This window comes from Falco punctatus (assembly GCF_963210335.1).
Source record: "Falco punctatus genome assembly, chromosome: 12".
In the NCBI taxonomy this organism is placed as follows: Eukaryota; Metazoa; Chordata; class Aves; order Falconiformes; family Falconidae; genus Falco; species Falco punctatus.
The window spans coordinates 22,732,905-22,746,743 of NC_137592.1; positions in this window are offsets into that span (position 1 = coordinate 22,732,905).

Here is a 13,839-nt window from a genome sequence, read left to right on the forward strand (position 1 = left end):
GCGCCCGTGTGCCGGCCGGCGGGCTGTCCGCCCGGGCCGCCGCTGTGCGGCCGGCAGCGGGGGGTGGGCGCTCGGGCCCCGCAGCGCGGCTGCTGCGGCCGCAATAGCGCTGCCGCGGGGCTGAGGCCGCGCTGTCGGAGGTGGCGGGGGACCGGGGCTCCGGCGTCCCGTTCCCGTGCGGGAGGCTGGGAGCCTGAACGTGCCCTCGCCGTGGCCCGGTGGGGGCGGTGCGGCTGCCCCTGGGAATGCTCGCCGGTTTCCTCTGTGCCTGCACTGCGCTCTTGTTGGGCTTTTTCCCCGCCGAAAGTCTTCTGGAAGCGATGTTGTTGAATGTACTGTTGTCTCTCGCTAGGTATGGATGGCACAAAGGACGAGAGAAGTAGGGCGCTCTGTGCAACTTCACAGGAAGGGCTGAAAGGCCAAGGTAGGCACTGCTCGCACCGCTGGTGTCCTTTATGTCCGTGACCATGCCTGACCCTGATAGTGAGCGTTGTCACTTGCTCATGGACCATGGCACACTGGAAAGAGGGAAAAAAATATAACCAACCCCTCAAAATAGGGTTTCCTTGTGTTTAAATTCTGTAGAGTCGCTTTCGTAGACCGTAGCTACTAGCATGCTCGTCACTTTTGCCTTGTGTTATCTTAAGGAAAAGAAAAAAGGAAACGAAAACGCAGTAGAAGCAGATCATCATCCATCTCATCCACGTCGTCTTCTAGCACTACATCCACTTCTTCCTCCTCATCGCGTTCATCATCAAGATCGTCATCTTCAAGTAGCAGAGGTAAGTTACCTCCATGCATACACATGACGTTTGCAGTTTTGATAGCACTGCTGGAAGCATTTAAAATTTATTTTAAATGTGGCTGAGCCACCAACAGAGTGACAGCGCGGAATACCAGTGCTGCATGCTCGGAGTGTTTCTCTCACAACCCTCTCCTATTGCTGTGCTAAGGTACCTCTTCACATACGCTGTGCAGTGTTCTTTCGTTAATTTAAATATTTTTAAAATCAAAGCTGCTATTCAAAGAAATTTTGTAACAATATGTCGTATATATTTAGAACTCTATATTCATTATACTTTCAAAAGACAGATCATTTCTACTTCAGCTGTTTATCTAGAGCAGAGTTGGGGTTTTTGATTCAGTCTAGTTTTGATCTTAACATGTCAAGCATTTAACTTTGAGGACTCGGGTGAAGTTTATTAATACCGATAACCAAGTTCTATGGCAAAACATATGGAAGCATTACAGGATTAAGACTTTACATACTTAGCTGCTGTTTAGAGTACTTGGGGTAGATGCTGTCTGGGAGTAAGCGCAGACTCTTTTTCTGTGGATATAACTTGTGATGTTGAGGGGAATGTATTCCTGATATAATATCAGGACTGCATTGTTTTGATACTCTGTATCAAAATATTTGGTATCACTGCAGGTAAAGTGCCCAAATTGCTCTTTTTTAATAAAATGTGTATTTTATCCTTTTTTACTATGATTGGGAAGAACTCTGGTATGAACTAGAGTTCTCCTGATGAGAAGTCCAATATCAGGATTGGCTGAAACTTCACCATCTGGTGCAGGACCTCTATTTGTGACTGCATTCCACAGTTTAACAAAGACGTAGTTCTGCCTCTCTTGAAGCAGGTTTACATCTGTATGGAAATACTACTTGTTCTCATACTTCAGTGGCTTGGTTCAATGTATCTGACATAAATAAATTCTGCAGATACTCAGGTCTATGAATTTCTACATTTGATGGGGGAAGGTCATCTTTTCTTCTTGAATGAATTTTATCCCCTGTGATACACTCTAAAACTTCTAAAAAGAATTAAAATGTCATATCAGACACTGACTGTGCGAACATGCTTGGCATGTTCTCTGGCTCATCTTTTGGACGGATGGCAAGAAACGTGTATCTGAGGAAAAAATCATTCTGAATTAGGCTGAAGTTGTCAGTCTGCATGCTTAGAGATTTGCTAAAGTTTACAGCTAAAATTTCCTGAAGTTTTCACATTCACAGTGGAGAGAAGACAGTCTAGCAAAAATGTCCTACAAGGGCACGTTTAAACCATGTTTTATTCCATCTAGACAAGAAAAGGCACGAGATAATTGAGCTAAGATATATAGGTGTAGGTAGTTGCCTTTAAGGAGAGGGAGTGAAAAATCTTTCTGTAACTTTCAGAGCAGGGAAAATGACTTTAGTTTGCAGTATGAGGGATTTGAATTAGGAAATACATCCTAGCAGCAGAACAGTGGAAGAGGTTGCCTAACCTGCAATTTAAGACCTTTGAATGACAGAGGTTTGCCCCAGTCTTACAGGTCAGGTATAGCAGGAGTGGAGTTTTAACTTTCCTTGGGAAAGTGGAGATTTCTTCTGGCATTTTTTTATCTGTGTTTCTCTTTTCTTATTTAGCGAGCGTGACTGTAACTCTGATTGTTAGGCACTGGGTAGTGGCTTGGAAAACCAAGAGGAGAGTGAGAGAAACTGTCCTGCTTCTTGAGGTGTATGCCCCACCTGCCTTTTCCAACTTTGCCGGTAACATAGGTTATATGGAAAATGAAGTTAACTTCAATGCAGAAAGGACACAATTTGCTGTGGAAAAAGAGACATAGGGGATATAGAAACTGGGAATGCAGCTTGTTAGGTGGAGCTGGGGAGAGGGTTCCCCTCAAACAGGAGACAAGCAGGCTAGTTAGTGCTAGAACTAGGGAGGCAGGGTGGCTGAATATGAAACAGCTATTGAGGAGGCCAGATGGTGAGGGGTGGCGACTCAGAAAGAGCGAACAGGAGGAAAAGATGGCCTAGCTTAGCCTAGGGAGTCAACAATTCAGTGCAGAAGTCTAGAGAACTTTAGGGTTTGTGGTCATGGGAACCATAGCTGGGATGGTGGGAAGTAAATACTGAGTCTGGAGGAGATGGGGGCAAAGGGGTAAAACTGGGCAAGTGTTCACCATAGTGCACTGATTTTCAGTCTGGAAGGAAACCTGGTGTTCTTGAATGTTTGTGCTTGTGCTGCATTTGTCATTAGGAGGCCAAAAGAAGATTGCTTGGGTAGCTTTACCTTAGGCTTCTCTAACTTTTAAGTCTGGCTGGGCTCTCCTGATCCTAGGATGTTATCTTTTGCTTGTAGAGAAACTGCAGAGCTAATAGCTTGAAGGCAGTCTGTTGGGAGACTAGTAAGCTCTTCCAGTATTTTACGTTTACAGTCCTGTAGTCAGAGCTGGTGCTTCAAAATTGACTTCCTCACATACCAGCCATGGTGTAATCTTTAAAATCTTTGATTGACTTACGGAACTTGTGGGTTTCTGCTTTACAAAATTTACTTAAGACCTTGGAATTGGAAGGTGAAGTGCAAGTACGACAAGTTTTTCATTTGCCTTGAACAGTGACGTTATTTTCAGTGGTTTGTCAGCCCAAACAGTACTTTTTGTTGCCTCCTTTGGGAGTCAGGCTACTACAGAGATACTTGCAATCTGTTGAGCATGGCTGCAGAAAGTAGAGGTATTATATTAATACATTGGTATAAGTAATCACCGAGTAAATCAGGTATTTTCAGTTTCCATGTTAGACCAGTAAGAGGCAGTAAGTTAATGTGTTGCTTTTCTCAGGGTTAGTTTCAACAAGCGTTAATATATATGGCTAAATTAAAGCATTTTCTTCTTATGTTTTACATTTCTGTATGCCTTATCCGTAAAAACAAATGCCTTTTTCAGAATGCTAAACTTAAAGGGTTTGATTTTGATTTGTTTTGGATTATTACTTTTTTATTATTATTTTAGATTCTCCTAAGTCTAAATCAAAGAAAAAGAAAAAAGAAAAACACAACAAAAAGGTAAACATTTACAAAGAGAAATAAATAGTTAACAAACAGAAAATAGTTCTTCATATTTTGATAACCTTAAATGTCATGTAAAATGTAATGCTTTTGTCTGTGACTGTGTAATCTGAATCATGCTTCTAGGGTTACAGTAGGTGAACTGATAGGTTCAGTTGACTGCATACTAAAGGAGAAATACTATAAAGGTTCCTTTTGCCAACCATTGCTGGTCCAGCTAGAGTTTAGCTAGTCTCTGAAGAAAAGAGAAGCGGGGAATCTTGGTAACTTTATAGAATTTGTCAGAAGAAATAATTTATAGTCAGTGAGAGAGCAGTAGATTCTTGCTATTGTAATTTTTCTTTTTCATTTTATTAGGACCTTCTGTTCAGTGATTTTATATATTGGGATTACATTATAAGAGAGAGAATAGGGGATCAGACCGTTTCTGTTTTTCAAAATCCCAAGCGTTGCTAACCCTGCTAGCATTACTGTGTAGTTCAGCTAGTACCTGTTCAGCAGTGGTGGTGGGGGGAAGCAGTAGTGGCTGGCTTGAGTAGCCAAGATGTTGACAGCTACTTGTGCATCAGCTACTTGTGCATTTCCTGTTTTTTGCCCTTGTAAGTCTGTAAGCATATGTCTTATACCTGTAGAAAAGGAAAAAGGCCAACAAAATGAAGAAAAAGAAAGAAAAGAAGAAAAAGAGAGAGAAAACAGGACCTGTCCAGCTTTCCAAGGTATACTTGTGTGCGTCTGAAGTCCTGTTACATTTCTCATGTAAGCACTGAATCTGTCCTGTCATAAACATACATCATAAAAAACAAAAATGTTTGGTCATCAGGAGAAACCTATCTCTATTGTTTTGAACAGTTAGGAAGTATAAAAGATTATTGTCTGTAATTTTATTTAAGATTTGCAACGTGACAAAATAAAGGAAAACTTACGTCTTTCTAATGTGTGATCTCATTTTTAGTTCTTTAAAAACAAAAAGAAAAATGAAAACTACAGCATGATAACTGGAAAGAAAATTAAGATGCGAATAAAGAAGACTAAGAAGGATATAGAGGTAAGAGTTGAAGTAGCCTATGTATCCCTAAGGGAAAATACTGTATCTTTTAATATTTTTCTAATGGTAGTCTCTTGTAGAAGAGTAGATCTTACAGTTAGGAGTTGTAAATTGACCATAGCTTTTAACGTGGCTATGATGCCATCTAAGAAATTTTAATTCATTCTTTTGGCAGGATTTACATTGTAAGTGGGCTTGGAATACTCAGGCATGAGTAGATAAACCAAAGGATGCTTATGGAGGTTCTTAGGATTTCATTCTGTAACATTTAGCTGATTCGTGGCTTTCTCTGTTGATTTAATTTGCACTGGTTTTAATTGTCTTCATCATCTTCCAGTCTCTTGTTATCAGTTGTGGTAACTGCTGCTTTGCTGTGTTTTTCTAATGCATGTGAGACTAGCCATCATTTAGAGAGGAATTAAAAAAAAGGCAATAGTCGTATTAGGACCACATGCTTGTGCATTCTTTCAAGGCAGTCAAATGTTTTTGCTGAGATACCCAAGGAAATAGATATTACAAATAGCATATTGTGCTATTGCTGTGGGTGTTTGGACTCGGCACTTAAATAATACGTTCACTCTTATCAGCAGTTTCCACACTTTAGAGTGATCTGCAGAGGGCTTCTGTACTACTCAATGTGTGTTAAAAGCGTTACTTTGCTGAGTTACCCAGTTTGGCAGGTTCCGATTCAGCCATAACACTTCATTCTATAGCTACCAAAGCAGACCTGAGCATTCCAAGTTAAATTTGATCAAAAATACATTACCTTCTTTGTGTGGCACTGAAGTTTGTGTTAAATTATGCTGAACGCTTGCTAGCTTTATCCCCGTAACCTGCTTGTTACAATATTTGATGTCAGATATTTGGTGTTGGTCCTGTTTTGATTGGCATCTGTGGTGATGAACATGCTGAATTGAACAACATCCATTCTTTACAATATTGTAAGATTCAATAATTGTTCTATAAATTGTGATTTTGAAAACCACTGGAAATAAATTTTATGACTGGGCGATGTCTTCTGTAAAGAGAGAATCTAAATTCACGGTTCCCTCTCTGTCATGCTGCAAGCTGCTGTTTACACATAGAAAAAATGATACTTCCCAAAGCACAAGCCTTCCTGTGTGTACAGTGAAAGCTGCTTCAGACACCAGAGAATTGCATCTGTTCTGCTTGTGAGTTCCCTCCTGAGCAGGCTGTGAGCTACATGTTGGCAACGCAGTGGAGCCTCCACAGGGAACCACTTAGAAAATGTATCATGAAATAGTACAGTGACAGTGACAGCTTGTCACCCGTAGCATCTCTCCTGAGTAGCCATTGTCTTGCACTTCCTCCAGGTACTCAACACTTTACTGGTAGCTAGTCTTACCCAGCCCTTTGAATGTGGTGATGCTTGCTGTGCGGCGTGCCGAGCTGTGAAAGCCCCATGGAAAGGAGGGTTATGCAGCCTTGGTCCGCTGAGTACAGGTCTGTTAAACCGCTACCTCTGCTTTTCCGCTCTACAGAGAGACCGGAACCGCGCAGAACTCCTTGAATTTCTGAATTCTGCCTTATAATGGGAGGAGTGCTGACCAAGGACTTGTAAATGTACCAAGCCAACAATCATGCCTAGCAAAATGCTAAAGGGAAACTCAGGGAAAAGGACGCCAAGTTTGACAAGACCAGACTCCCCTGCTGAGAAGATAATCGGGATGTCCTTTTTTAATGGCAAAATGAAGAGAAACTGATAACTTGTTCCATGTCCTTCTATTGAGATCCTAAGGTAATAGCCAGGCTGTGGTGTTTTAGAAGAGCCCAAGTATGTCATTGCCAATTATAAGAAATGACACACTGAAGTCCAATAATGTAATTTCTATCTCAACTGCATGCAGAATGCACTCTTAATTTCAAATGTCTGAATGTTTCTAGTTGTTCAAGCAAAGCAGAGTATTTGTAAATGTCTATTTGAAAGATGAGGCATTTCTATATGTATAGTTTTTTCCAGTAGTGGATTTACTTGTCCTAAAGAGCAAGTTGACCTTTGTAAATAGAACATGCTTTTACATAAATGATTTTTTGATGGTTCATTCACCAGTGCATTGTTTTCTTTCAGAGTTTGAGATGTGATCTTTCTCTGGACAGTTTATTGCTCTCTTTCTCGCTGGAAAGTGTAATAGTGAAATACTCTAGAGCAATAATTATTTTTATCCTAAAATAGAAGCAGGAAAACTCTATGGGCTTCTTTGTTTATCTGGATCAGCTGTTCAAAGCCAGCTCACATAGTGTACCCCCAACATCTGGAATTGCACTTCCTAGACCTAAAATCTCTGGAGTTCTGGCCTGCCTTTCTGATCCTGTGAGCTGTGTATCAAACCTTCCTCCATCTGCAGTGTGGCAAGACACGTACTGCAGATCTTAGTCTAAGGGAAAGAGAAAGAGCCGTAGGAATGATGCCAAGGCAGGCAGTGACAGTGACCCTCCAGGTGTGTTGACAGCCCACTGTGAGATGAGACAGGTCTGAATATGTGCTGGACATGTGTGGGGGGTGTTAGGCATGGTAATTTGCTCAGTGCTTGCTCTGTTGCAGAGCCTTGACTTCTGATTACCCAGCCAGCCACTGATGGGGGAATTCCACTTTAATCCCTTGTGTAGCAAGTACTGCTCAGGAACCACAGTTTAGAAATACCTGAAAAAAGGAGTCAAGGGTAGCTGACTTTGTCAAGAATATCAGGTGTACAGTGGTCACTGTGTGGGGAGCTCATTAAAGAGCAAACAAATGGAAAACTCTTTGTTGTAGAGGAATGAAGCTGGGTTAATTAACATTGATAAAATACAGCTGTGGGCTGGCTTCAGGGGCGGTGGGTTTGCTGATGTAGATAAGGTGCAGCTGTGGCTGGTTCTGTTAAGTGGTTGGGCAGCTAATGAAGAGGGAGCAGCCAAAGAAGAGAGAGGCGGAAGAAGCAGAGAGAGAGAAAGTGTGTCCTGGATGAGGAGAGGCTAGGAGAAGGCAGCAGAGGGACTGGCATGAAGGGTATGTTGGTATGCGATGGTAAAAGACCTTGTTGCAGCTTGATAGTTTGGAGAGTGCAGCGACACTTTGTGTCTGCTGTGGTGTTTTAAGTAGCTCTGAAGATTTGCACTATTTCTCAAGGGATAATTTTAAAATTGTTTTGATGTGTGAAACCTGAAGATGCTAGAATCCTGCATTTCCCTATTTTTATTTATTTTTTTTTTTTGGCTGTGAAACATTTTGCAGTTGTTGCAGAGATGTAACTCTTTAGAGACTCAAGCCATGATCTGGCAGAGCAACTCCTTACATCCTGACCAACATAAACCATGAAAACACATAGGTAAGAACTAGAGTTTCTTGGACATTTAAGACATTCCATCTGCTGATGGAAGCGTTTTGTTTTGGGTTTGTTTTTTTGTTTTGTTTTTTTTTTGGTTCTGAACTGTCAGTAGGGGAAAAAAACAAACAAAAAACCTTCTCTGTTTTTTGTTTTGGTTTTTCTTTTTTTTTTTTTTTTTCATAGGGATTATGCTTCGATTTATGCTACTTTGGTATCTTCTAGCTAGCAGTGTCAAAGCATCTTGCCCAGATAAGCAGCTTTTATCTCTGGACTTCTCTTAACAAGGTTAATTCCAAACACGTTCTTAGAAGACACTAACATCCTTGCCATTCCCTAGGTTATATTTTATGTAAAGATTGTATCTTTCCCTGAAAATCTGGTGGGGTGGAGGGAGTTGAGATTTGGAAGCTAGAAAGCAAATAGCAATGGGAGACCCAGAGATTGTACTTGTGAAGAGCTGCATTGGTTGGAAGGTTCAGACTTAATTGAAATAATTAGCTTTTTGCTGCCTTATTCAAGACTGGTCAAGATCGTAAAAACTCCTTTGGTGTTCCATGCTAGTATGGAAAAGGCAGAGGACCTTTAGTAATATGTGGTCTGTTCGTCTTTTAGCGTTTTGGTAGGTGCCAACTCTGACTGTACAAAAATGAGTCAGACCACTGTTTTTAAAAAAAAAAACCAAAACAAAACATTTTTTTTGCTGTTTCAGGACAGAGGAATTTTTCCCGTTTGGTTTTGACATGCTGGATATGCTTTGGTGATGCTTGAAAGTATTTCTGTGCCAGCATTTACTTCTAAGCTATCTCTTCTTTTAAAAAGCCAAGCTGCTGCAGTTCTGTGGCAGTGACTCAGTTTTATTCTCTCCTGCCCAGTCAGTTGTAAGTGCTGTCTGAAACTTCCCAGCATTTGCTGCGTTTAGAAGCCTTTTCTTTCCTACCTATCTCCATGTAGTTTCTCCAGGTTTCTAAAGAGGTTTGAGTTCATGTGGCATCCTTCCCTTCCCCATCTTTCCCCACAAGCACGGAGATCACATGCATCTGCTTGGGACTAAGGATCTTTGAGGCTGCTATTTGGAGCTGGTCAGCAGATTCCAGTCTCCCTAGTGAGCACAGGTCCATGCAGCCAGAATAATTGCCAATGCCTTGCCACCTCAGGAAAGAAGTTAATTTTGTTGACCTTTTCACTAAAGCATAGCTTCTTAGTACTACTTCAGATTAATGATGTGGCAGCTGAACCAGATGTGAAGGTTATGACAGTAAGGTAAGAGATGTGGAGGAATGTGATGAAACACAGATCGAGAAATTTGCACAAGTGAATGTGAAGCAGCGTGGGATGTCAACCTGATATGCAAATGGCTGGTAGAGAGCCTTGCTACCAGGTCTTGAAAAAGCGCATATAATGGGGGAAGATGAAGGCTGGAACAATAGAACAGTCAAAAAGGTGTGAGGTAGGGATGGAGGGAGACTGCTGCTGTCAAGTCATGGAGTGGAACAGAGATCAAGTAATAAGGAAGGGGCTGCAGAACCTTACCTGGCTGAACAAGTTGAGATTGTTGCTGAAATGCTTAATAGTAGAAGTGTTTCAGATGTAAAGTCTACTTTTGTGTGTGTGTGTGTGTGACAGTCTTCCCTGTCACACTCACTTTCTTTGTCCCTGCACAGTTTTTCATTCTGAGAATCATGCAGAACTGAGTCGATTTTTTTTAAACGACAGAATTCCAGTAACAGAACTCACTAGGGTGGGAAGGAGGGGAATGGTGTGTTCTCTGAGCTGCTGCTACCATGCTCATCCTCCTTGGCACTGTTCTTTCCAAGTATTCTACCCCAGTTGCAAAACGTTGTGCCACAGGCAGCAGAATTGGTAAGACTTGGTCCCTTGAAATTTGTGCCTGTTGCTCTTTAAGCCCTTGCTACCGCACTAGTCCTGCCTCCTGGCTGTGTGCTGTACTTAGGCAGGCATAAATGTAAAACGCCTGTGTAGTTTTCATTGGGCCTATGGTGGAAGCTGCTCATTTGGACCTCCTGGATCTTGTGAGTGATTGTCATGAAGCAGGAGAGGAACCACATATTCTAAAGATCTCTCCACAATTGATACAACTGGTGGTGGTCCCAAAAATTATTGGAAGGGCATGAAGCACAGTTACATAAGTTTGTTGTCTTACACAGGGAAAACAGGCAAAAACCCAAACATGAAAGTATGGGTGATGCAAGTAGTTAAATGATTCAGCCAGTTCACATAGGCAGTGCAATTCTTTGTTACTCATTTGCTTTATAATTTGCCTGAACTTGACTCCTTTGCCCATGCAAAAATGTACAAGAGATCAAGATGAGAAAATACTATAAATACCACTTTATCTTGGAAGTACTTGCTTCCATTGAACTAAGATGTTATCATCCTGCGGTGCTGAGCAGGGCCACGATTTTGATACTTGTTCAATATTTAGTGTGGTTAAACTTAGGCAAGTTGCGCTGTTCTTTGATGTACTTGGATGGTTTATGCTGCAGGAACGTATGACCTTCCCAGTCATCCTCTGCAGCAGGGAGAACTGGCATGAGCTGTGTATGCAGGAGAAGAGCAGAGGTCAGAGAGGCTGAAGCGACTTGCCCTGGGGTCGCCTGCTGAACGTGCCCGGGTGAGGCGCAGGTGGGGGCCCTGGCCACAGGATGGAGCTGCGAGATGCTCTGTTGTACGTACTGGCCTTCACGGTGCGTGTTGAGAAACAAGTTTCCAAAGTTCTTGCTCAGCTCTCAAGGTTGGGAGCTCCGCTCTCGTTTGGGCACTCCATGAAATGGCTGGATTTTAAGTGGTGGTGGGTTCTCCTGAAGGACGTGAGGTCCTGGGCACACCTCAAAATCCCCCAGTCTGCTACTTGGTTATATTTGAAGCTGTTGCGTGATAAGCTTTTGAGGAGCTGCTTCTTAAAATTTAGTAAACACCCAGCCTTCCAGTTCCATTTCTGGACAAAATGAATCATCAAAGTTACTGTCCAGTGCAGAGATCGTGATCTATTTGGCTGTTGTCAACAGGTATTTTTTTCCTGCCCGTTCAATTTCAGTCTTAAATTGTTGAATAACCAGGAGTATGGAACACCTAGTGTTTTCTGAGGGAGGAGCAGGATGTGGTGCTGAGGTCTCTGAGGAAGCATGTTTTGAGCCTTTTCAGGCCGTGCGAAGAACATCATTAATGCCCAGTCTGGTAAGCGTACACAGAGGCACGCTCTTTCAGATGACAACTGTTGTGACACCAGCATGCTGTCCACTCGTGCCGCCTTCCAATACGGTGCTAAACACTACAGCTAACGCTGGTTGCGTTTATTTTGCTCTCCGTTTGTACGCTGTTCTCGGGGTGACAGTGGTGTGCGGAGGGTAGCAGGAGCTGGAGGAATCTGTACCTGCCTGGTGAGAAAGCTGCTGCCCGTCTCCTGGTCAGTCGGGGCTGGGCAATCTGTCGGCAGGTGGCATTGCTGTCCAGCTGCACTTGTCACGGAAATTGCTTGCTTGTTTGTTTGTTTCTTTTTTTCTTTCACCTTTGGACATTGCCTTTGCACTTTCTTATTCTGAAACCCTATAATTAGCCTGTGAAGACCTAATTATGTGTTGTTTGTGGGGAACATTTGTTATTGCTGTCCGATGAATTTAATCCAGTCTTTGTTCGTTTCTTGCTTTTGGCTGCGCTGTGGAGACAGTAGTCTGTCCTGCTGGTGCTTCTGTGCTGAAAGCAGAAGGAAGCCTGTGACTTCTGAGTAGCTGAATGCAACAGGAGCAGGTTGCCGAGAGGCAGTAGGGACCTGGAAGGACCAGGTGCTGTTGCATCATCCCTACCTAAGGCTGCTGAGTTCTTTAGAAACTGCACCTTGCTCTTTTCTCTCTCTTAAATGCCGGTGCCAGAATATAGAAAAAAACATACCTGAGGAGTATTGCATTGTCACTGTTTCATACTGCATCTGGTTATTTAAATAGTCTTCAGACTAAATTAGGTGAGATCTGTTGCTTTAGGCAACCTGACACTTCAGAGAATAAGGTTGGAAAAGGTATTGAACATAGACTGTGACCTGACTGAGGCCTCTTCAGAACTGCGATCGCTAAACAGGTGTAACGGTAATTACGTTCTGAGTTGATACTCTGCAGAAAACAGTGCTCTTTCCCACACTTCTGTAGTATCTGCTGCTGGGTTGGGTTAGATTTATTCGGTAGAGGCAAAATAAAATTGTGACTAAATTATAGAGGTGAGGTGGTACAATCTGGTTGTCTAGCCAAGACCATAAGAATTTATAATTTTCTGAAGTGGACAGTGTACACAGATAACCATAATTTGCCAAATAATTGACTGTGCTTCTTGTAGCTGTTTTCTTCACCTTTCTGTATGTTTATTAAGATCTCATCCTGCAAATATTTTCCCTTGGTTTGGGAATATCTTTGCGCAGCCATTGTACAGAAAATACATGGTAGTAATTGGGAGACCTGGGCCCAAGACCCAGCTCTCGGGGCCAGCACAGTATCTTTCTGGTGTAAGCCAGCTTGAAACATGGCTTTTCTGATCATACAAAGGGAGAAAGATCCCTTGTGCTGGCAGCCCACGGCATGGACAGCAGTACCAGGGAAAGGCAGGCGCCGAGATCATGATGTCTCTGCCCGGCACAGGTGGGTAGAATTGAGGGAGGCTTGATAGCGCTTCCTCTGTTGCAGGAAAACCAAAAAGGCTTTGACTCATGCAGTCCGGTGCTTCTCAGTGCTCTGCCCGGGTTTTGGGCAAAACTACGGTGCAATGTCCTTTTATCAGGGAGGTGTAACAGAACACAGAAATATCAGAATGACCATCCAGTCAAGGCCTAGATGTCTAGTCGTCCTTCAGGGAGAGGTCTATAGCAGTGTTTTGGGGAAGTAGTGTAAGCAACAACACAGAGAGATTTGCTTGTCCACAGCTTATGGCAAGGAGTGGCTTTAAGCCCTGTGCTGTAGGCTGCACCCTGACCACTGTGGTTTGCTAACCCTCTGACACATAGTCCCCTTCTGGAACCACTCATCTGTCTGGTCTCCAGAATGTGTTGAGCAGTGCAATCCACATTTCAATAATACTTTGCGGGAAAAATTACTTTCTTTTGTTTAATGTATGCATGCTTTGCATATACGAGGCTTAGCACAGGGAGCCCTGAGCCACCTGGGGCCATCTGCTAATATTAAGGTGTTCTAGTACCTGGGATCAATTACAGAATGAACAGGAGTGACTCAAAAGTATCTGGATACAAAACATCCATTTTGTCACTTAGATCTTCTCATTTCGTGGCAATACTTACTGGTTAATGTAAGACATGCTTGGAAGCATGTTGATGGAGACTTCCATTCAAGGTTGTATATGTAAACCACTTGGCTTCAGAGAATTTCAGACCTTTGCAGTTGTTTAATCCTGGTTATTTAGCACCTTAAATCTTGGGATCTGTTTGTCGAGGCAGCAAGATAGAAGGTAGGCAGCTGCATTTGTAGCCTGTAGAGGGAGGATGGGCTTTTTGCTTTAAATCTAGTGCCTTTATCATTCTAGCCTTCCTCCTTTGATACTTACACAACATACAGTAGGGCAGTGGAACAGCTGTTGTGTTTGGTTAGATGTGGACAGATTATATTTCAGGCAATCTTTAATT